The following is a 22276-nucleotide window of genomic DNA, read 5'->3' as shown; positions in this document are numbered from 1 at the left end:
AAAGAAGCCTACGTCCCTTTGGAAATCTCATGGCGGCACGGTGGTGCAGTGGTTAGCACTGCTGCTTCACAGCAGGGTCCTGGGTTCGGGTCCCGGCTTGGGTCACTGTCTGTGCGGAGTCTGCACGTTCTCCTCGTGTCTGCGTGGGTTTCCTCCGGGTGCTCCGGCTTCCTCCCACAGTCCAAAGACGTGCGGGTTAGGTTGATTGGCCATGCTAAATTGACCCGAGGTTCGGGGGGACTAGCAGGGTAAAATGTGGGGTTACGGGGATAGGGTGGGATTGTTGTCGGTGCAGCCTTGATGGGCTGAATGGCCTCCATCTGTACTGTAGTGTACTGTACTATCTCTGCACTCCTCCAATTCCGACCTACACATAACCTGATTTCTCGTGCCACCAACATTGGCCATGCTCTTCAGTTGCCAATGTTCTAAGCTCTACAATTCCCTTCCTAAACTGTTCCTTCTCCACTGTCTCCCCCCTCTTCCCTTGTTTAAACTGTGTCAGCCTAGATCTTGGGTTCAAGTCTCTGGAGTGGGACACGCACCCACAGCCTCTGTACACAGAGGTGAGAGTCTTAGCCACTGAGTCATGGCTGACACTGAAAGTATGCAACGAGAGCATATTGGGCATATTAAAGCGCGGGTGGTGTTAGCAGCTGTCACGTCACACTGTCTCTCATGGAACAGAAGCTATATTTATATCGGGGGGGGGAGGGGGGGGGGGGGGGGGGGGGAAGGTAATGGACAACATCCACTGTAAAATAAAGAATGCCTGACTGCGTGCTATCACTTTACACCAAGGCTGAGCCTTTAGCCTGCCTGAGAGGGCCAGCAATGTCAGTCATAGAATCATAGAATCCCTACAGGGCAGAAGGAGGCCATTCGGCCCATCAAAACTGCACCAACCACAATCCTACCCTGGTCCCGTAACCCCACATATTTACCTCACTAATCTCCCTGATACTAGGGCTAATTTAGCATGGCCAATCAACCTAACCCGCACATCTTTGGACAAGTCGCAAGAACATTCCCACAGACACGAATGGATAACCCCACCCCTGCTTCAGACACCTCATGTGCAATAGCAACTGCATGTTTGCAATCCAGGCTGTGGGCAGATGTTTCGCCACTTCAGCTCCTCAACAGAGACGAGGCAAATTTGCAGTGCCCAGACCCGAGGGGTGTTGCCATGGAAGCTGTTCCACCACAACGGGGCTTGATGGTTTGAGTTATAAGGAGAGGCTGGAAAGACTGGGACTTTTTTCCCTGGAGTGTAGGAGGCTGAGGGGGTGATCTTATAGAGGTCTATAAAATAATGAGGGGCATAGATCAGCTAGATAGTCAATATCTTTTCCCAAAAGTAGGGGAGTCTAAAACTAGAGGGCATAGGTTTAAGGTGAGAGGGGAGAGATACAAAAGGGTCCAGAGGGGCAATTGTTTCACTCAGAGGGTGGTGAGTGTCTGGAACGAGCTGCCAGAGGTAGTAGTAGAGGCGGGTACAATTTTGTCTTTGAAAAAACATTTAGACAGTTACATGGGTAAGATTGGTATAGAGGGATATGGGCCAAAGCGGGCAACTGGGCCTAGCTTAATGGTAAAAACTGTGCGGCACGGACAAGTTGGGCCGAAGGGCCTGTTTCCATGCTGTAAACCTCTATGACTCTATGACTATATAACTGAATCAAAAACATCATAGAATCCCAGAAATTACAGCGCAAAAGATTGTTTCAATCATCACGCCTGGACCTGTTCCTGCCCTATAACTGGCACCGTCTACTCTGATCCCATTGCTGAGTACTTATATTCCCAAACATCTTCAGCTGCAAGCATTAGCCATGCAACTGAGCAGCTGGCATGCCTTTGTATGAGTCACTGGTGTGGTGCCAGAGTGCCAGATGCCATGTCACTTCTGTTGAAGCAAATGTTGACATTATGGTGGTTCTGGGAAGAGGGGAAGCTCCAACGTCAATATTCCATACAAGTGGGAAGTGATTGTAGGGTATGAACCTAAATATCCCGCCCATGCCAAGTTGGGGCGGCACAGTGGCACAGTGGTTAGCACGGCTGCCTCACAATGTCAGGGACCCGGGTTCAATTCCAACCTTAGGTCACTGTCTGTGTGGAGTTTGCACATTCTCCCCGTGTCTGCGTGGGTTTCCTCCGGGTGCTCCAGTTTCCTCCCATCGTCCAAAAGTGTGAGGGTCAGGTTGATTGGCCATGCTAAACTGCCCCTTAGAGTCAGGGGGACTAGCTACGGTATAAAAAGGTGGGGTTATGGGGATGGGGCCTGGATGGGATTGTTGTTGGTGCAGGCTTGATGGGCCGAATGGCCTCCTTCTTTACTTAAGGGATTCTATGTTTCTGTAAGTTCCTAACTTCAGCCATTTCAGTTAGAAATGGAGAACCAAGGCACAAACCTTTCCCGTGAGGGGGAGATAATGGCTGAAGAGGGTTGTGTCACACTGGACACCTTCCAGCTACTGACCCAAAAGCTCCTTTGTTGGGTCTTGGCTCTTCTGGCAGTTGTTGAAGGAAGAGAACGGGTTTGGATATAAAATCAGGACGTTCAGACTCTGAAATTCCAAAAAAGGTCTAACATTCCTAAAGCTAGAGGTGCACAAGATACTTGTCATGGAGCGAGTGCACAGACATCCAGTGAAACACCAGGCATAGAAAAATGTTTGCAGGTTTGGTTAGGTGGATTGGCCATGTTAAATTGCCCCTTAGTATCCCAAGATGTGTAGATTCTGTGGATTGGCCATGCTAAATTGCCCCTTAGTGTTCCAAGATGTGTAGGTTAGGTGGATTGGCCATGTTAAATTGCCCCTTAGTGTCCAAAGATGTGTAGGTTAGGTGGATTGGCCATGTTAAATTGCCCCTTAGTGTCCCAAGATGTGTAGGTTTGGTGGATTGGCCATGTTAAATTGCCCCTTAGTGTCCCAGGATTTGTAGATTCAGTGTATTGGCCATACTAAATTATCCCTTAGTGTTCCAAGATGTGTAGATTTGATGGACTGGCCATGCTAAATTGCCCCTTAGTGTCCCAAGACGTGTAGGTTAGGGGAATAGCAGGCTAAATATGTGAGGTTACATGTATAGGGCAGAGTGGTGGGCCTGGGTAAGATGCTGTATCAGAGAATCAATGCAGACTCAATGGGCTGAATGGCCTCCTTCCACACTGAAGAGATTCTATGATAGCATTGTCACCCTTGGAATCAATGAGCATTCACAGAAATGGTCTATCTCAGATCTGACCCAAAAGCTTTTAGCAATATCCCAGCTGAGTTGGTCTAACATTTCAGCAGCTGTATGAGGATATGTGATACTGCTTCAGAGTCTGGCCGGAGAGATGCGATTACTCAATCTTGGACTCATTCTTCCAACCTGCAGCCTTTTAAAAAGCTTAGCGTGACATCAACCAGCCACAACAACTTGCTTTGCCTGGCCGTCTCTCTAGCTCTGTCCAATTAGTCCTGCATTAGCGGCGCTCCTTCAATAAAAACAAGTCATCTTGCACTTCGGAGCAAGGAATTGAACCAACACACACTCATCATCTTTCCATTTAACTGGGATGAACAGGTGAGGCAGTCGGTTACTCTGACACGTGAAACAGAGAGTGTGAGCTGTAGTTCAGTTTGTAACGTGTTTGTCTCTGATTCTAAAGATGTGGAGATGCCGGCATTGGACTGGGGTGGGCACAGTAAGAAGTCTCACACCAGGTTAAAGTCCAGCAGGTTTATTTGGAATCACGAGCTTTCAGAGCGCTGCCCCTTCATCAGGTGAGTCTGATGAACGCACTCACCTGATGAAGGAACTGCGCACCGAAAGCTTGTGATTTTTTTTTCCCGAGGGAAGAAGGTGGAAGAGAGAATGTCCGGGGTGTGTGGGGTCCTTAATTATGCTGGCTGCTTTTCCGAGGCAGCGGGAAGTGTAGACAGAGTCAATGGATGGGAGGCTGGTTTGCGTAATGGATTGGGCTTCATTCCCAACCCTTTGTAATTTCTTGTGATCTTGGGCAGAGTAGGAGCCATACCAAGCTGTGATACAACCAGAAAGAATATTTTCTATGGTGCATCTGTAAAAGTTGGTGAGAGTCATAGCTGACATGTCAAATTTCCTAAGTCTTCTGAGAAAGTAGAGGCGTTGGTGGGCTTCCTTAACTATAGTGTTGGCATGGGGGGATCAGGACAGGTTGTTGGTGATCTGGACACCTTGAAGCACTCGACCATTTCTACTTCATCCCCATTAATGGGGAATGTCCTCCACTATACTTCCTGAAGTCGATGACTGTCTCCTTCATTTTGTTGACATTGAGGGAGAGATTATTGTTGCACCAGTTCACCAGATTCTCTATCTCATTCCTGTACTCTGTCTCGTCATTGTTTGAAATCCGACCCACCATGGTGGTGTCGTCAGCAAACTTGAAAGTTGAGTTGGAGGGGAATTTGGCCACACAGTCATAGGTGTATAAGGAGTATAGTAGGGGGCTGAGAACACAGTCTCGTGGGGCGCCGGTGTTGAGGATGATCGAGGAAGCTATCAATCTCAGTTTTTGCTTGTTTCAATTCATCCCCATCCTCGGCAGCTTTTTTGTGGGGAGAGTGGTCAAGATTTCAGCTCCCCTTTGACACTAAGAAATAAACTTTAAACTGTGTTAGAACCGTGAGAGATTGCCACAAAAAGTGGCAACTTTAAGAACAAAAGACAGATGGCCCGTTGTGGCGAGGGGGGGTTTGCATTGAGGCAATACGTGTATGGGATATTTTAAAAAGAGGTATTAAAGATGGAGGGGAAAGGTCACAATCTAAAGTTGCCGAATCCAACATTGTGTCCTGAGAGCAGCAACAGTCCCAATCAGAAGGTGAGATGTTCATAGAAACCCTACAGTGCAGAAGGAGGCCATTTGGCCCATCAAGTCTGCACAGACAACAATCCCACCCAGGCCCTATTTCCGTATCCCCACAAATTTATCCCGCTAATCTCTCTAACCCACGCATCCCAAGACACTAATGGGCAATTTAGCATGGCCAATGCACCTAACCTGCAAATGTTTGGACTGTGGGAGGAAAACGGAGCACCCGGAGGAAACTCACACAGACACGGGGAGAATGTGCAAACTCCACACAGACAGTGACCCGAGGCCGGAATTGAACCCGGGTCTCTGGAGCTGTGAGGCAGCAGTGCTAACCACTGTGCCACCGTGCCACCCATGTTGCTCTTCCAACTTGTGCTGGGCATCAACTGGAGCATTGCAGCAGGCCAAGGATGGACATGTGGGCATGAGTGCAAGATGCTGAGTTAAAATGGCACGCAGCAGGAAGGTTGGCGTTATGCTTGCGGACTGAGGGAAGGTGTTCCGCAAAGTGGTCACCCAGTCTGCGATTAGTCTTCGCAATGTAGAGGAGGCTGTTTTTTATTGATGATTTTTTTTCTATTGAGGGGAGGATAGCAAAAACCAGAAGGCGAACCCTCTTCACGTGTCTGTGCGAAACAGCAATGCTTGTTGGTGAAGGTGAAATGATGAAAAGCTCGGCAATGTCGATGTGGTTTCGCTTTGCCCACTTCCTGGTGTGTCTCAACCAATCACACATCAATTAAGGTTACAGCAACAGCTCCTGAACCAATGCTACGCAAAACACCTCCAGCCTTGCCTCTGTGCAAGTGCTGAACATTTCCAAATTGCATGCAAATTCGAAACCCCAAAGGGTTAGGTCAGCAAAGCTTTGTAAAAAAAACAACAGTTTGCATTGGCATGGTGCCTTTAACATAATAAAACTTTGCAAGACACTTCACAGAAACATGTTACATCCAAATAACATGAGAGAGATATGATAATAGGCTTTAAGGAGCATCTGAAAGGAGGGGAAAGAGGTAAAGAGTCAGAAGGTTTATTGAAAGAACATAGGGCCTCAGCAGTTGAAAGATAGAGTCGTCACACGTGGAGTGATGGCAATCAGTGATGTGCAAGGGGCCGGAATTGGAGGAAAGCTTAGATCTCAGACAGTTGTAGGGATAGTTCAGTTTATTTATTAGTATCACGCGTAGGCTTGCACTAATACTGCAATGAAGTTACTGTGAAAATCCCCCAGTCGCCACACTCCGGCGCCTGTTCGGGTACACTGAGGGAGAATTTAGCACGGCCAATGCACCCTAACCAGCACGTCTTTTGGGTTTGTGGGAGGAAACCAGAGCGCCCGGAGGAAACCCACACAGACACGGGGAGAATGTGCAGACTCCGCACAGACAGTGACCCAAGCCAGGGATCGAACCAGGGTCCCTAGCACTGTGAGGCAGCAGTGCTAGCCTCTGGGCCACTGTGCCACCCTGGCTGGAGGAAGTTACAGAGTTAGAGTGCAACAAGATGGTGATGTGAAAATGAGGATGAGAAATTTTAAATTGGAAGCAATACCGGACTGAGGGCCAATGTCGGCGAGTGAGCACAGGGGTGAGGGGCTAGCTCAGGACATGATGGATATGGGCGACAGAGTTTTGAGTGCCATTTCCGTGGGCTGTGTTAGTTGACCAAGGCTGATTGTGACATTTGGCACCAGCAACACTGGAGAGGGCTCGGGAGGGAAAAATAAATCGGCTGCTGATCATTGGTGGCCATTGGAAGGTTTTTGGATCTGCTCGTTGAGTGAATACAGGATCACACTTTAATAGTACCCCCAACTGGGTCGACTGGGCGGCATGGCGGCACAGTGTTTAGCACTGCTGCCTCACAGTGCCAGGGACCCGGGTCTGATTCCCAGCTTGGGTCACTGTCTGTGTGGAGTCTGCACGTTCTCCTCGTGTCTGTGTGGGTTTCCTCCGGGTGCTCTGGTTTCCTCCCACACTCCAAAGATGTGCGGGTTAGGTAGATTGGCCATGCTAAAAATTGTCCCTTGGTGTCAAGGGGACTAGCGAGGTCAAATGCATGGGGTTATGGGGATAGGGTCTGGGTGGGATTGTGGTTGGTGCAGACTCGATGGGCCAAATAGCCTCCTTGTGCACTGTAAGATTCTACGACTGGATTGCTGACATCAATCTCGCCAGTTAGCCAAAGTGCAGGAGGGTTCCTGGAGTCCTGTGCAGGACCAACTGAATCACTGAGAATTTTCAGGAGAGGTGATAGGAAACTGACGCACAAACTGCTCTGAACGATTCCATTTGCAATGTCACTCACTTTGTGTTCAGTATCATCAGGATCCCTTTCAATGTAATATGTAAACATCCTGCCCCAAACAGCAACCAGGGCTGGAATTCCCCAGTCGTTCACGCCCTGCCAGCGAGGACGGAGAACTTGGTGCTCAGCCAAATTTCCATTCGCTGCAGCGGGACTGGAGAATCGCTCCAGCGTGAACTGCTGGAGAATTCCAGCCCCAGGCTGTCTCACCCACCCCTGTAATTCCTGATCACACTCCTCTCTCTTTAATGTTACTTCAGCAAGATATTTTAGTCACTTCCCAGCCGTACATACGATCTGTTTTTGCAGCTGTACAGCTGTGTTTGTCTGGCAATGCGTGAGAAACCAGTTTTCCTGGAACTGGGAGGTTAAATCTATCAGGAGAGATTGAGCAAGATGAGGGCTCTCATTTATCCCTCAATCAGTGGGCAGCACGGTGGCACATTTGTTAGCACTGCTGCCTCACAGCGCCAGGGACCTGGGTTCGATTCCCGCCTTGGGTCATTGTCTGTGTGGAATTTGCACGTTCTCCCCGTGTCTGCATGGGTTTCCTCCGGGTGCTCCGGTTTCCTCCCACAGTCCAAAGATGTGCGGGTTAGGTTGATTGTTGTTGGTGCAGGTGGATGGGCTGAATGGCCTCTTTCTGTACTGTAGGGATTGCATTCTCTTATCATTACAATAGGTTATCTAGTCATTATTATATCGATGTTGGTGGGATCTTGCTGTGCTGTGTGCCCTACATCACCAACAGTGGGGGTGCAATTCAAAAATATCTCTATGGATGGAATCTTCTCCAGCATCTTTTGGTTTCCATGTCTTGCAAACGTTTTTAAAAAGATTTTTTCTGTGAATTAACTTGCAAAGCACCTTCCATTTTGAAGACTTTGGGCTTGATTTTCTCCCTGGTGTGGGATATAGGAGTCGGGACTGCCCCCGAGACCCTTACCCCCCCACCCTGCCAGGAGCAAGCCAGGAGCTGAAATTTGGCACACCTCACCAACTTTTACAGATGCACCATAGAAAGCATTCTTTCTGGTTGTATCACAGCTTGGTATGGCTCCTGCTCTGCCCAAGACCGCAAGGAACTACAAAAGGTTGTTGAATGTAGCCCAATCCATCACGCAAACCAGCCTCCCATCCATTGACTCTGTCTACACTTCCCGCTGCCTCGGAAAAGCAGCCAGTGTAATTAAGGACCCCACGCACCCCGGACATTCTCTCTTCCACCTTCTTCCGTCGGGAAAAAGATACAAAAATCTGAGGTCACACACCAACCAACTCAAGAACAGCTTCTTCCCTGCTGCCATCAGACTTTTGGATGGACCTACCTCGCATTAAGTTGATCTTTCTCTACATTCGAGCTATGACTGTAACTCAACATTCTGTACTCTCTCTTTTCCTTCTCTATGAACAGTATGCTTTACCTGTATAGAGCACAAGAAACAATACTTTTCACTCTACATTAATCCATGCAACAATAATATATCAAATCGAATCAAATCAAGCAGTCATTTGTTGAGGTTTTCTTGGAGTGGTCCTCTAGACTGGCTGAGGACCTCCTGTCCAATTAAGGACTCTCAAGGCTGGACAGCCAATCAGAGGCCTTCCAGCAACACCAGCCTGCAATGGATTAAGTAACAGAGAGGGCGTTTCAACAGAGACGCCCTCTCACCAATCAACATTCTTTAAAACCTTGGGATCTTGCAGCCAGGCCTTCACAATGTAGAGGGATAAGGCCCTCTACAGGGGTGGCTGTACTCACATCCAAGCAGAGAGGCTCTCTTGGGCTGCTTGGCCTCCCCCCACCCCCCAGCCTGCCACCGGGTTCCCACTTTCAGGCATCTAAACTGCAGTCAAGCGGGAAAACTGGAGAACGACTGGAAAATTCCAGTGCTTTAAACAAGATTTTCAAGGAGGCGGATCAGTCTCCCACCACGTGGAGGTAGGTGACCCCTGAACCCACCTCAGCAACTGTCGCTGGGGAACGGGTGGTTGGGGTCTGGAATGTGCTGCCTGGAAGTGTGGTGGAGGCAGCTTCAATCGAGGCATTCGAGAGGACATTAGATGATTATTTGAATAGGAAAAATGCAGTGGTGTACGGAGAAAAGACAGGGGGATGGCACTAAGTCATAATGCCCGTCTGGAGCCCCAGTGCAGACATGATGGGCCAAATGGCCTCCTTCTGCACCATAACAATTCTGTGGCCGGAATTTTACCGGCACGCCCACCCTGATTCCAGAGGCTGGCGAGGCTCGGAGAACGGCATTCTCCGTTGGCCTCAGACGGGATTGTACGAACCTCGGGCGGACATGCCAGTAAAATTCCGCTCTGTGATTCTGAAACCCACACGCCAGTCTGTGCCAGCATTTTTGGGTGCGTTCCTGGCCCCACCAAGGCCCGCCCTTTGATTCAGTTCAGCAGTTAGTGAATTACATTTCTGTGACTCTTCCCCAATATCCCAAGTTTCTTAAAAAACTGTCCAGGTTTTTGACTTTAGTCTTTGATCTGCCTATGTGCCCACATTCAATAATCTCTGAATACACTTTTCTGCAATGACAATATCTAACATTTCTGTACATCAATGACTGGAAGCATGAATTTTAAATTAGGTGGGGTTTTTTTTAACTGAGAATGCAAATACGGTTTAATTTACGACATGACAATGACACACCCTTAAACATGAAATTCAGCAGATTGCGGTTTTGTGCTTGTCTTCTTAAAGGATTCTTTCAGGGCTTGATCACCCATCCCACTTGGCAATATTTCAGCTGCAAATCAGCCATCATTCTCCAAGTTCCAAACAACCGCAAGCCAGCGAGAGGTTAATAGCTTTGAGTAAAGCAATGGGGGTGGATCCACTATGGGTTGAGTGGTAGGATAGAGAGAAGCTTTTCCTCAGGTGAAGGAGTAAGAACATAGGAACGTTTATTTCCTTCAGCCTGTTGCATCATTCCATGGCTGATCCATATACCAATCTTCACCCATGTCATATCATAGAATCCCTACAGTGCAGAAGGAGGCCATTCGGCCCAGCGAGCCTGCACTGACAACAATCCCACCCAGGTCCCATCCCCCGTAACCCCGTGTATTTACCCCTGCCAATCACCCTGACACTAAGGGGCAATTTGACATGGCCAATCCACCTAACCCGCACATCTTTGGAGTTTGGGAGGAAACCGGAGCACCCGGAGGAAACCCACGCAGACACAGGTGCAAACTCCACACAGACAGTCACCCAAGGCCGGAATTGAACACGGATCCTTGACGCTGTGTGGCAGCAGCGCTAACCACTGTGCCAGAAGAGGGACAATAAATATCCTTCGTTACAATCGGTGAACAAAAACTCTATCAATCTCACATTTCAGATGAACAATTCATTGACCATCAATCACCATGTTCCAACAAGACTCCCATTCTTCTGCCAATCTTTCCACGTCGCGCGGTTTAATAACTTCACTCCTGAACAGTCTGGCTCCGATTCTTTGACTAAATGATCCCTAGTCCAATACTTCCCCAACCAACAGAAATCATTTCTCCCAATCTGCCTGATTTGTTCCCCTCGATATCCTGAAAATTTTGACTTTCTAAATTGCAGGGTGTACAATTGCCAGTTGCTGCGATTTAAACCTGGAATCCATTCTGGTAATTGTATTAATTCCAAACGGCACTCCCTCCAAGGCCAATATTTACTTTTGAAATCGTAGGTCCCACAACAGCTCACAGAACTCCAGTTGTGGAATAACCAGGTTTTTGTATCGCTGAAGGAAGATTTCTAACCCACTGTAATCTTGTGCTATAGATGTGAAGCATTCCATAAGCCATTTTGTCTATTTCCTGTACCTGTGTGTTTTAGTGATCTATGTACCTGATACTCCAACCAATTGGGTTAATGGTCTGGCCCATTAACCCAATCTGTATAGCACTGTACAGCGTGCAAGAAGCAATGTTTTTCACTGTATACCAAACACGTGACAATAATAAATCAAATCAAAATCCATTAAATATCTCCTTGTAATGTTCAGTCCAGGACCGGGGGATGTAACCTCAAAGTCAGATCCACACCATTCAGGAGAAAAGTTAGGAAATGTGGTTGACCCTTAATTGCCCCCTCAAGGGCAATAAAGGATGGGCAATAAATGTTGACCCAGCCAGCGATGCACGTATCCCATGAAAGAATTAAAAAACTTCTTCAACAAATCATGATAGAACGGTGCAATTCTCTCCCACTAAAGCGTTCGATGCTAGTTCAGTTAAAAATGTGAAATTTGTGATCTTGTGTTTGATAACACTCCTGTAAAACACCTTGGGACATTTTACTGAAGGAACATGTGCATTAGGAGCAGGAGTAGGCCACTCGGCCCCTCGAGCCTGCCCCGCCATTCACTCAGATCATGATTGCAATTTCACAGTCACTTCATTGCAGTGTTAATGTAAGCCTACTTGTGACACTGATAAATAAACTTAAAACTCCACATTTCTGCTGACCCCTGATAAACCTTTCACCCCTTTGTTAATCAAGGATCTATCGAACTCTGCCTTAAAAAAACTCAAAGGCCAGAACTCTACCACCTCACCCGCCATGGAATCGACGCGGGCGAGGGTCCGACAACGGAAATCTCCGTTGACCCCAGGCAGGAATTCTCGGTCTCTTCCGAGCGTGGCTGTTAAATCCCGCCCTGTGACTCTGCTTCCGCTGCCTTTTCAGGAAGAGAATTCTAAAAACTTGCGACTCTCTGAGAGAAAAACATTCCTCCCCCCGTCTTTGCCTTCAATGAGCGACCCCTTCTTTAAAAATAAGGAGTCCTTCATTTAACACGGAGATGAGGGGAAACACCTTGGGACATTTTACTGTGTTAACTGTGCTCAGTAGATACACGTTTCTGTTGTTGAGATCGATAGATTCTTGCTGGACAAGGATACATAAGGATTTGGAGGCCAGACAGATGGATGGAGATAAAAGTATAGGTCAGTCTTGATCACATTAAAAGATTGAACAGGTTTGAGGGGCTGAATGGCCTATTCTTGTCACTGCTCCTTTACACAGAACTGAAGCCTTGCATTGAATTTATGCATTCCACATCAATATAGAGTTGTACGGCACAGAGGGAGGCCATTCAGTCCATCATACCTGTGCCAGTTCTTTGACAGAGCTGTATAATTAACCCCACTCCATCAATCTTTCCCCTAAACTTACACATGCTTTTCAAGGATATATCGAATTGTCTTTTGAAAATGACTGTTGAATCTGCCTCTAGCACTATTTAAGTAGCTTATCCCAGATCACCATAGTGTGCTGCTTAAAATTAATTCTCTTTGATGTTTTGTTATGGAACCCACAGATCTCTGTCTCTGTGGAGATTGTAATATCCCAGGTATAGCATATTGCAATATTGGATCCTCCCTACTAAGGGTGGGACCCTATGGGAGTGTATTGATAGGCCACCCAGATCAGTTTTATTGTAAACGCACCGATCGACTTATGGTGCCTAAGGAACCACAGAGTAGGCTTGGTAACTTGACAATTTGAACACTGGGAGCTCTTTATTGTAAGCGTGTACTGTTCCACAGTCAGATATAAGACTGCACAACCGGGTCTCACACTGGGAGGAGCTAATCCCCCAGGTGTTACCTGACCCGCATTCTTAAAGGGGCAGTACGCACCCCAAACCCCAAGATACATTATACACGTATATCACAAGTTCAAGGGTCAGTCAGCATCATTAGCACTGCTGCCTCACAGCGCCAGGGACCCGGGTTTGATTCCTGGTTTGGGTCACTGTCTGTGTGGAGTCTGCACGTTCTCCCCGTGTCTGCGTGGGTTTCCTCCGGGTGCGCCGGTTTCCTCCCACAGTCCGAAAGCGGTGCTGGTTAGGTGCATTGGCCATGCTAAATTCTCCCTTGGTGTGCCCGAACAGGCGCCGGAGTGTGGCAACCAGGGGATTTTCACAGTGACTTCATTGCAGTGTTAATGTAAGCCTACTTGTGACACTAATAAATAAACTTTTAAACAGTCAATTTCAGTCAGTCAGAGTTTGTCAGGAGCAGTCGAATTGAGAAGATGGCTAACTCCACACAGCTGGGGTGCTGTTGTTAATTCTGAGGGGCTGAATTTTGCCAGACTGCAAGTATAGAGGGCTGGGGAGAAGTCCTGGAGAGGTGAAATTACACTCGTAATTAGGATGTGCAGATGCCGGCGTTGGACTGGGGTAAATACAGTAAGAAGTCTCACAACAGCAGATTAAAGTCCAACAGGTCTATTTGGTAGCACAAGCTTTCGGAGCGCTGCTTCTTCACTCACCTGATGAAGGAGCAGCGCTCCGAAAACTCGTGGTACCAAATAAACCTGTTGTACTGGATGCTGCACTTGGTTGAGGTCATTAGGTTACATTGAAGCTTCATATGTTTCATATGAAGCAATTTTTAAAAGCGGTATCTCGGCCTTTTGGCTAAGATGCAAATGAGATCAAGTCTTGGAGGAGGAATTGCTTTCCCTCCTCCAATCAGCTTGGCTCATGTAGATCAGGCCCAGGACAGGGTAAGTGGTCGCTTGCCCTGTCTTGCCAGCCTGGATCGGAAATGTCTCAACTTGTTGAGACTCTGAATTGGACTGGATTTGATTGAATTGGAAAAGTATTTAAAAAAATAAACCTGTTGGACTTTAACCTGGTGTTGTGAGACTTCTTACTGTACTAGTAATCAGAGGCTGGAATGCAGACCCAGGAATCCAGGGGAATGTGTTTTAAGAGATGAAATTGAAACCCTGGGAAGTGAGAAATAACTAAGGTCGTCCGAGTCGGAATGGGAGCCTGTTTCTTACTGTTCAGTCCTATAAGTTGACCTCACATCCCCTATGAACCAGATGGTATCTTTACTGCTACTGGAGTCCTACCTTTGATTATAGAATTTTGATTTGATTTAATTTATTATTGTCATATGTATTGGGATACAGTGAAAAATATTGTTTTCTTGCGCGCTATACAGACAGAGCATACCATTCATAGAGAAGGAAAGGAGCAGGTGCAGAATGTAGTGTTACAGTCATAGCTAGGGTGTAGAGAAAGATCAACTTAATATAAGGTAGGTCCATTCAAATTTCTGATGGCAGCGGGGAAGAAGCTGTTCTTGAGTAGGTTGGTACTTTTCTATCTTTTTTCCAACGGAAGAAGGTGGAAGAGAGAATGTCCAGGTTGCGTGGGGTCCTTGATTATGCTGGCTGCTTTTCCGAGGCAGCGGGAAGTGTAGACAGTCAATGGATGGGAGGCTGGTTTGTGTGTTGGACTTGCTTCGTTCACGACCCTTTGTAGTTTCTTCTGGTCTTGGACAGAGCAGGAGCCATACCAAGCTGTGATACAACCAGAAAGAATGCTTTCTATGGTGCATCTGTAAAAGTTGGTAAGAGTTGTAGTAGACATGCCGAATTTCCTTAGTCTCCTGAAAAAGTGAAGGCATTGTTGGGCTTTCTTAACTATAGTGTCAGCGTGAAACTGCACATTTCTGCCGTCGATGATCTGGAGACCTAGAAACTTGAAGCTCTCGACCATTTCCACTTCATCCCCATTGATGTAGACAGGGGCATGCTCTCCATACACTTCCTGAAGTTGTTGACAATCTCCTTCATGTTATTGATATTGAGGAAGAGATTATTGTTGCCACCCAGTTCACCAGATTCTCTATCTCATCATTGTTTGAGATCCGACTGACAATGGTGGTGTCATCAGCAAACTTGAAAATCGAGTTGGAGTGGAATGTGGCCACACAATCAGAGGTGTATAAGGAGTATAGTAGGGGGCTGAGAACACAGCCTGGGGCACCGGTGGTGAGGAGTTCAAATCCTAAACAATTGAAATTTGTAGCTATGAGGAGGGGAACATAAGACAATAAGGCATCGGAGCAGAACTAGGCCATTTGGCCCATCCAGTCTGCTCCGCCATTCAATGGCTGATCTGATATAATCCTTAACTAAGCCCCTTCTTCAGGTGAGTGGGAATTCTGTTCACCTAAGAAGGGTGACCCAGAAGGGGCTTAAGGCTCCGAAAGCTTGTGTGGCTTTTGCTACCAAATAAACCTGTTGGACTTTAACCTGGTGTTGTTAAACTTCTTACTGTGTTTACCCCAGCCCAACGTCGGCATCTCCACATCATGCCTACCATCGACACCGCAAACTGCCGGCTCCAAGTGGAGAGGATCTCCAAGAAGATCGCGCATATCGACATAGACATCAAGTTTCTACAGGTGAACAGAATTCCCACTCACCTGAAGAAGGGGCTTAAGGCTCCGAAAGCTTGTGTGGCTTTTGCTACCAAATAAACCTGTTGGACTTTAACCTGGTGTTGTTAAACTTCTTACTGTGTTCCTCCCACAGACCAAAGATGTGCAGGTTAGGTGGATTGACCATGCAAAATTGCCCCTTTGTGTTCCAAAATGCTAGGTTTGGGGGATTAGTGGGGTAAATACGTGGGGTTCTAAGGATAGGACCTGGGTAAGGTTAAAAAAAAAGATGGGTTGGTATAGACTCGATGGGCTGAATGGCCTCCTTCTGCACTGTAGAGATTCTATGAAATCCAGAGATTTGAATACAAACACTCAGGAGAGCAGACTCAGTGGGCTGAATGGCCTGCTTCTGTTCCTACGTCTTATTTTAATGTTGGCAGAGATCAGTAACATGAAAGGCACACTATTGATGCAGCATCTCTCATATCTACCGACCTCCATTGAAGTTACACAACACAAAGTCACACTTTGAAGGAGCTACATTGGGTCCAATCATTGATACATTGATAACTCGTTAACATAATTGCCTGATCGCTTTTATTGTTCCATGTTATCTGTAAAACCCGCTGGCGTCATTCTCACAATTCAGCCACCGCCCAACAAGCTTCAAACAGGTGCAGCCGCCTCAACGCTCATTCTGATTTAATCTTTGATCTGCACAAGACTAAAACATTGGTGGAAATTCTCCCAGAATATAAATCTGGGACGGAGGAACTGAGAGTCACAGGGGCAGTCGTATTCAAGGGCGGCACGGCGGCACAATGGTTAGCAGTGCTCCCTTGCAACGCCAGGGAGCTGGGTTCAATTCCCGGCTTGGGTCACTGTCTGTGCGGAGTCTGCACGTTCTCCCCGTGTCTGCGTGGGTTTCCTGCGGGTGCTCCGGTTTCCTCCCACAGTCCGAAAGACATGCTGATTAGGTGCATTGGCCGTGCCAAATTCTCCCTCAGTGTACCCGAACAGGCGCCGGAGTGTGGCGACTAATGGATTTTCACAGTAACTTCATTGCAGTGTTAATGTAAACCTACCTATGATACTAATAAATAGACTTTAAAAAAAAAATCTGTCAGGTCAAGTCGAGAAGGTTGTTTAAAAAAGAATACAAATTCCTTGGGTTCATAAACAGTGTGGGGTCCAAGGACAAAGAGGTTACACTAAAGCTTGAGGAATCATTTGCTAGGCCCCAGTTGGAGTGTGTTCAGTTCTGGGCTCGATACTTTAGACAGCATGTAAAGGCCTTTAGACAGGGCGCAGAGTGGGTTGTGGAAGATATCGTGGTAGTAATGTCTCTGGACTCGTAACCCAGAGGCCCAGGCTAATGTTCTGGGGTCCTGGGTTCAAATCCCACCATGGCAGCGAGGCGATTTGAATTTAATTTTAAAATTTGCAATATAAAGCTAGTTTCAGTCATGGTAACCATGCAACCATGGTCAGTTATCGTAAAAACCCATCAGGGGAAATCTGCCGTCCTCTCTGTGATCATGATGTAGAGATGCCAGCGTTGGACTGGGGTGGGCACAGTAAGAAGTCTCACAACACCAGGTTAAAATCCAACAGGTTTATTTGGTATCATGAGCTTTTGGAGTGTTTCTCCTTCATCAGGTTCTTCACTCACCTGAAGAAGGAGCAACACTCCGAAAGCTTGTGCTACCAAATAAACCTGTTGGATTTTAACCTCCTATCTGTGACCCACAGCAATGCGGGTGACTCTTAACTGTCATTCAATTCAAGGGCAATTAGGAATGGGCAACAAATACTGTCTTGCCAATGATGCCCATATCCCCTGACAGAGTAAATAAAATTAGGGCAGCACAGTGATTAGCACTGCTGCCTCATTGTGCCAGGGATCTGGATTTGACTCCAGCCTTGGGTGACTGTGTGGCATTCTCCCCGTGTCTGCGTGGGTTTCCTCCGAGTGCTCCGCTTTTCTCCCACAATCCAAAGATGTGCAGGTTAGGTGGACTGGCTATGCTAAATTGTCCCTTAGTGTCCCAAAATGTGTAGGTTAGGGAGATTAATGGGGTAAATACATGGGGTCGTGGGGCTGGGCCTGGCTAAGATGCTTTTTTCGGAGAGTCGGTGCAGAATTGATGGGTCGAAAGGCCTCCTTCTGCACTTGCGTCCCATCCAACCTTGCGTCCCGTCCGACTGCCCCGGAACTTGTGTCCGGTCTGACTGCCCTGGACTTGGTGTGGGGAACGGAGCTAGGGCGTGAGTTAAATCACAGGTAGCAGGGTTTTGGATAACCTCCAGTTTATGGATTTAAAAGCTATCCTGTTGTCCCTTCATATAACTACTTGGCAAATTGAAGAAGTCTTGTGGTTTATGGGTGTGCACCTTAAAAGATTCCTTTAAGACACTTCCGTAAGACAAACTATGAGTTGAATGTTGTGGAGGGTCAACCCTGACTCAATGGGAGCATCTTACTTCCTGAGTCAGGAGGCTGTGGGTTCAATCCCCACTGCAGAGACCGGAGCACATATTCCAGCCTGACATGGCAGTGCAGCACTGTCGGAGGTGCTGTTATTTATTTGAACTGAGGCATTCGAGAGGGTGTTAGATGATTATTTGAATAGGAATAATGTGCAGAGGCATGGGGAAAATGCAGGGAAATGGCACTAAGTCATGATGCTCGTTTGGAGAACCGGTGCAGTCACAATGGGCTGAATGGCCTCTTTTGGTGCTGTAACTACTCTGGAATTCTGTGATATAAAGCATTGGTTGAAGAAGGGGTGTTCCCCCCAGTGTCTTAGCCAACATTCATAGAAATCATAGAAACCCTACAGTGCAGAAGGAGGCCATTCGGCCCATCGAGTCTGCACCGACCACAATCCCACCCAGGCCCTACCCCCACATATTTTACCTGCTAATCCCTCTAACCTACACATCCCAGGAATCTAAGGGGCAATTTTTTAACCTGGCCAATCAACCTAACCCGCACATCTTTGGACTGTGGGAGGAAACCGGAGCACCCGGAGGAAACCCACGCAGACACGAGGAGAATGTGCAAACTCCACACAGACAGTGACCCCTCAAAAAACATCACTGAATGATTAAATGTTTTTTTGTTGTTCTTTGTGTGGGCCAATTGTGCTTAAAATGGCTGACAAAACTCTGACAAAATATGATAATTATTAGGGCTTAATCTGTTTTGAGATTTTAATGAAGTGATAAATTTTGACCAGGACACTGGGAAGAACGCCTTGTTTTATTCCCAAATAATGCCACGGAATTTAACAGTGCAGGCAAGTGGGGCCTCAATTTAACTTCACATTCAAAAAAACAGCCCCTCCAACAATACAAGACTGAAGTGTTCATCTTGAACTAAAACCCTGGAGTGGGACTAGAACCCAGAACTTTGGAAATCAGAATCAAGACTGCTACCAATTTAGCCACAGCTGACACACACCTCATTGGCTGCAAAGCACTTTGGGACAGTTTGAAGATGTGAAATGCATTATGAGAATGCCAGTTCCTTCTTTTTTTACTTGCCTTTGAGGCTATGAAAATTAGACAAAAGAACTGCAACCAGGTGTGACGCAGAAAATATTGGGTGGCTTTGATCTGGAATGCATTGAAACGTTCAAGGAAAGAGATTCAACGTAACGTTCAAAAGGAAATTGAATACATCTGTGCCGGGTAGTGGGGGAAGGACCTGGAAGTGATTCCGGTTTTGCTAAATTGCCCCTTAGTGACCCGTGATGCGTAGGTTAAAGGGATTAGCGGGGTAAATATGTGGGATTACGGGGATAGGGCCTGGGTGGGATTGTTGTTGGTGCAGACCCGATGGGCCAAATGGCCTCCTTCTGCACTGTAGGGATTCTATGATTCTATGATTCTATGATTCCAGAAAGGGTTGTAAACATAGCCCAGTCCATCACACAAACCAGCCTCCCATCCATTGACTCCGTCTACACTTCCCGCTGCCTCAGAAAAGCAGCCAGCATTAATCAAGGATGCTTCGCACCCCGGACATCCTCTCTTCCACCTCCTTCCGTCTGGAAAAAGATACAAAAGTCTGAGATCACGTAACAACCAACTCGAGAACAGCTTCTTCCCTGCTGCCATCGGGCAATAATAAATCAAATTAGATCAAAAGTGGGATTAATTGGAGAGCTCTTTCAAAGAGCCGGCACAGGCACGTTGGGCTGAATGGCCTTCTTCTCATTCCACATGTGGGTTAAAGACTTCTGCACTGTGCTCCATAGTAGCTAGAAAAAAACAATAGCCGTTGCACCAGATGAATGCCTCCGAGCTTGTATCTGTGACTAACAAATCATGTTTACACTGCAGCAAATGTTTACAGTAATAGGCACAAGTGGGCGAGAACCAGAGCCCTAGGGACATAGCTCTATACCATGCCCTGAGTTCTTAATTGCTTTGTGAAATGGATTCAGCAGCAGACATTGAGTGGGATCCAGTCCAAGTCCTCTTATACAACCAATGTTTTTTCAGACACTGCGCAGAAACTATTTTGTTTCTGCTGAATCCTTTTAAAACGCGAGGGGCAGGAGGCAGAGTGGTCGTCCTGCACAGTTTAAATGTAACACGGAGGGACAGGGGGTATTTTCTCCGCAAAATTAATCGATTTTTTCTTAGCACAAACGGAGCGCTGTGCTGACCCTCTGTTCGTCCTGCTGAGCCGCCCCTTCAGTAACGCAGATTTGCTTCTGAGTTAACACTGCGCTCTGCAATGGCAAGGCAAGAAAGCTGCTCATGAATTTGCTTTCAAAACTTAGGCAGCAACTCTCGAGTTAACTTGGGTCACTGTCTGTGCGGGAGTCTGCACGCTCTCCCCGTGTCTGCGTGGGTTTCCCCCGGGTGCGCCGGTTTCCTTCCACAGTCCGAAAGACGTGCCGGTTAAGTGCATTGGTCGTGCTAGGGGAATTTCACAGTAACTTCATTGTGGTGTTAATGTAAGCCTATTTGTGACACTAATAAATAAACTTTAACTTTACTTTAAATTCTCCCTCGGTGTGCCCAAAATAAGCGCCAGAGTGTGGCGACTAGGGGATTTTCACAGTAACTTCATTGCAGTGTTAATGTAAGCCTATTTGTGACACTAATAAATAAACTTTCAACTTAAACTCCCTTTGCGGGACGGACTCCCATACCCCTCTCAGACAATATATTCAAACCAGTTGCTTGCATTGGAAGGCAGCCTTCTCCCTCGGGGACCTCGGAGCTGGCTCAGTGACCCGAGTCAGGAGGGCACCTGTCTTCTAATGCTGTCTGGTTTGAGGCAAGGAGCCCCCTCCTCCACCCACCCCGCCCCCCCCCCCCAACCCGCCCACATCAAGAGTAAAGAACTGGCTGGCTGTACACTTGGATGACCTCTCCAGCTCGTGTGGAATTGCCAAGACTCTGGTTGTGTTTCATAACAGCTTCTTTGCAAAAACAAGTTTGAATAACTGGGACAAACATCCAACGTCAGGGGCCAGCCCAGATTCGTTATGACGGGAATAAATCTAGTAGACCGATTGGGGAGGAGGGAGTGTTGATTTCCTTAAAATTTTTTTTTTTTTTGCTATAATGCCGTGCCAGGAAATCAGCTAATGCTGGGATTTTCCCACATCGCTGGTGTTTATATCAAATCAAGCAGCCACGTAAAGATTGGCCACCAAGGCTTGTTGATTTCATGTGAAGTCAAGGAAGGCAGGTGCCCCCCTCACCAACCCCCCTACCCCCATGCCCCTGCAGGATTTGATTTGATTTATTATTGTCACATGTATTGGGTTACAGTGTTTCTTGCTTCGGCATACTATTCATAGAGTACATAGGGGAGAAGGAAAGGAGAATATAGTGTTACAGTCATAGCTAGGGTGTAGAGAAAGATCAACTTAACACAAGGTCGGTTCATTCAAAAATCTGATGGCAGCAGGGAAGAAGCTGTTCTTGAGTCGGTTGGTATGTGACCTCAGACTTTTGTATCCTTTTCCTGATGGAAGAAGGTGGAAGAGAGAATGTCCGGGGTGCCTGGGGTCCTTGATTATGCTGGCTGCTTTCTTGAGGCAGCGGGATGTGTAGACGGTGTCAATGGATGGGAGGCTGGTTTGCGTAATGGATTGGGCTTCATTCATGACTCTTTGTAGTTTTTTGCGGTCAGAGCAGGAGCCATACCAAGCTGTGATACATCCGGAAAGGATGCTTTCTATGGTGCATCTGAGAAAGGTGTTTGATGGACTTTCCTAAGTATAGCGTCAGCATGGAGGGACCAGGACAGATTATTGGTGATCTGGGCAGCTAGAAACCTGAAGCTCTCGACCACTTAATTATTCAGCAAATTTAATGTATCAAGCAAGCATTATAATGTAGTATTGAGACTGACCCTTGAATACATCAGTTCTAATTTGCGGTCCCACTGTGGGCTGGCTGTGATAGCTTTCATGGCCAAGTGCTTCACTGGCCAGGATCACACACCAACAAAGCTGGTATTGTCCTTGGAATGGTGATTCAGTAATGAAGTACTAACAGCCTCAGAACCGGGCGTCCTTAACCTTAACCGACCCGTTAACATTGGCAGTGCCACCCATTCTATTTTAAAAAGGGACTACCTATAGCTGTCCAAAGCGCTGCCCTATTTCGGGTGATGTATCTTTTCTAATATGGTAGACAAGGCCCCATTTCTGTTATTGGACCTCTGTCACCATTTTGGGTCAGAGCTAGTGGGATCGGTTCACTCCAACCATAGAATCAAAGAGTCCCACTGAAGGCAAGGGATCCCGCTATTGCCTGTGGGTTCTGGAGGAGCAGGAGTTACCAGCAAAAATAGTCTGAGCAGTTGTTGCCCTAGGACCAGCCGCCTGCACCATCCATGAGGCAGTTCAGAGAAGGTTCACCATG

The 22276-nt window shown here is 47.1% G+C and overlaps 1 long non-coding RNA gene across 1 annotated transcript; it reads left to right on the top strand.

Moving 5' to 3' along the window:
* The first annotated feature begins 3424 nt into the window (after nt 1-3424).
* On the top strand, nt 3425-15488 carry LOC144491730 (uncharacterized). Its single transcript, XR_013497492.1, has 2 exons — nt 3425-3579; nt 15282-15488. It is a non-coding gene; the product is annotated as an uncharacterized LOC144491730 (long non-coding RNA).
* Nucleotides 15489-22276: the final 6788 nt, after the last annotated feature.

The sequence above is a fragment of the Mustelus asterias genome, chromosome 3 (genome assembly GCF_964213995.1).
Source record: "Mustelus asterias chromosome 3, sMusAst1.hap1.1, whole genome shotgun sequence".
Lineage (NCBI taxonomy): Eukaryota > Metazoa > Chordata > Chondrichthyes > Carcharhiniformes > Triakidae > Mustelus > Mustelus asterias.
The sequence above is the reverse complement of the archived record's forward strand: the minus strand, read 5'-3'. Positions and strand labels throughout refer to the sequence as shown.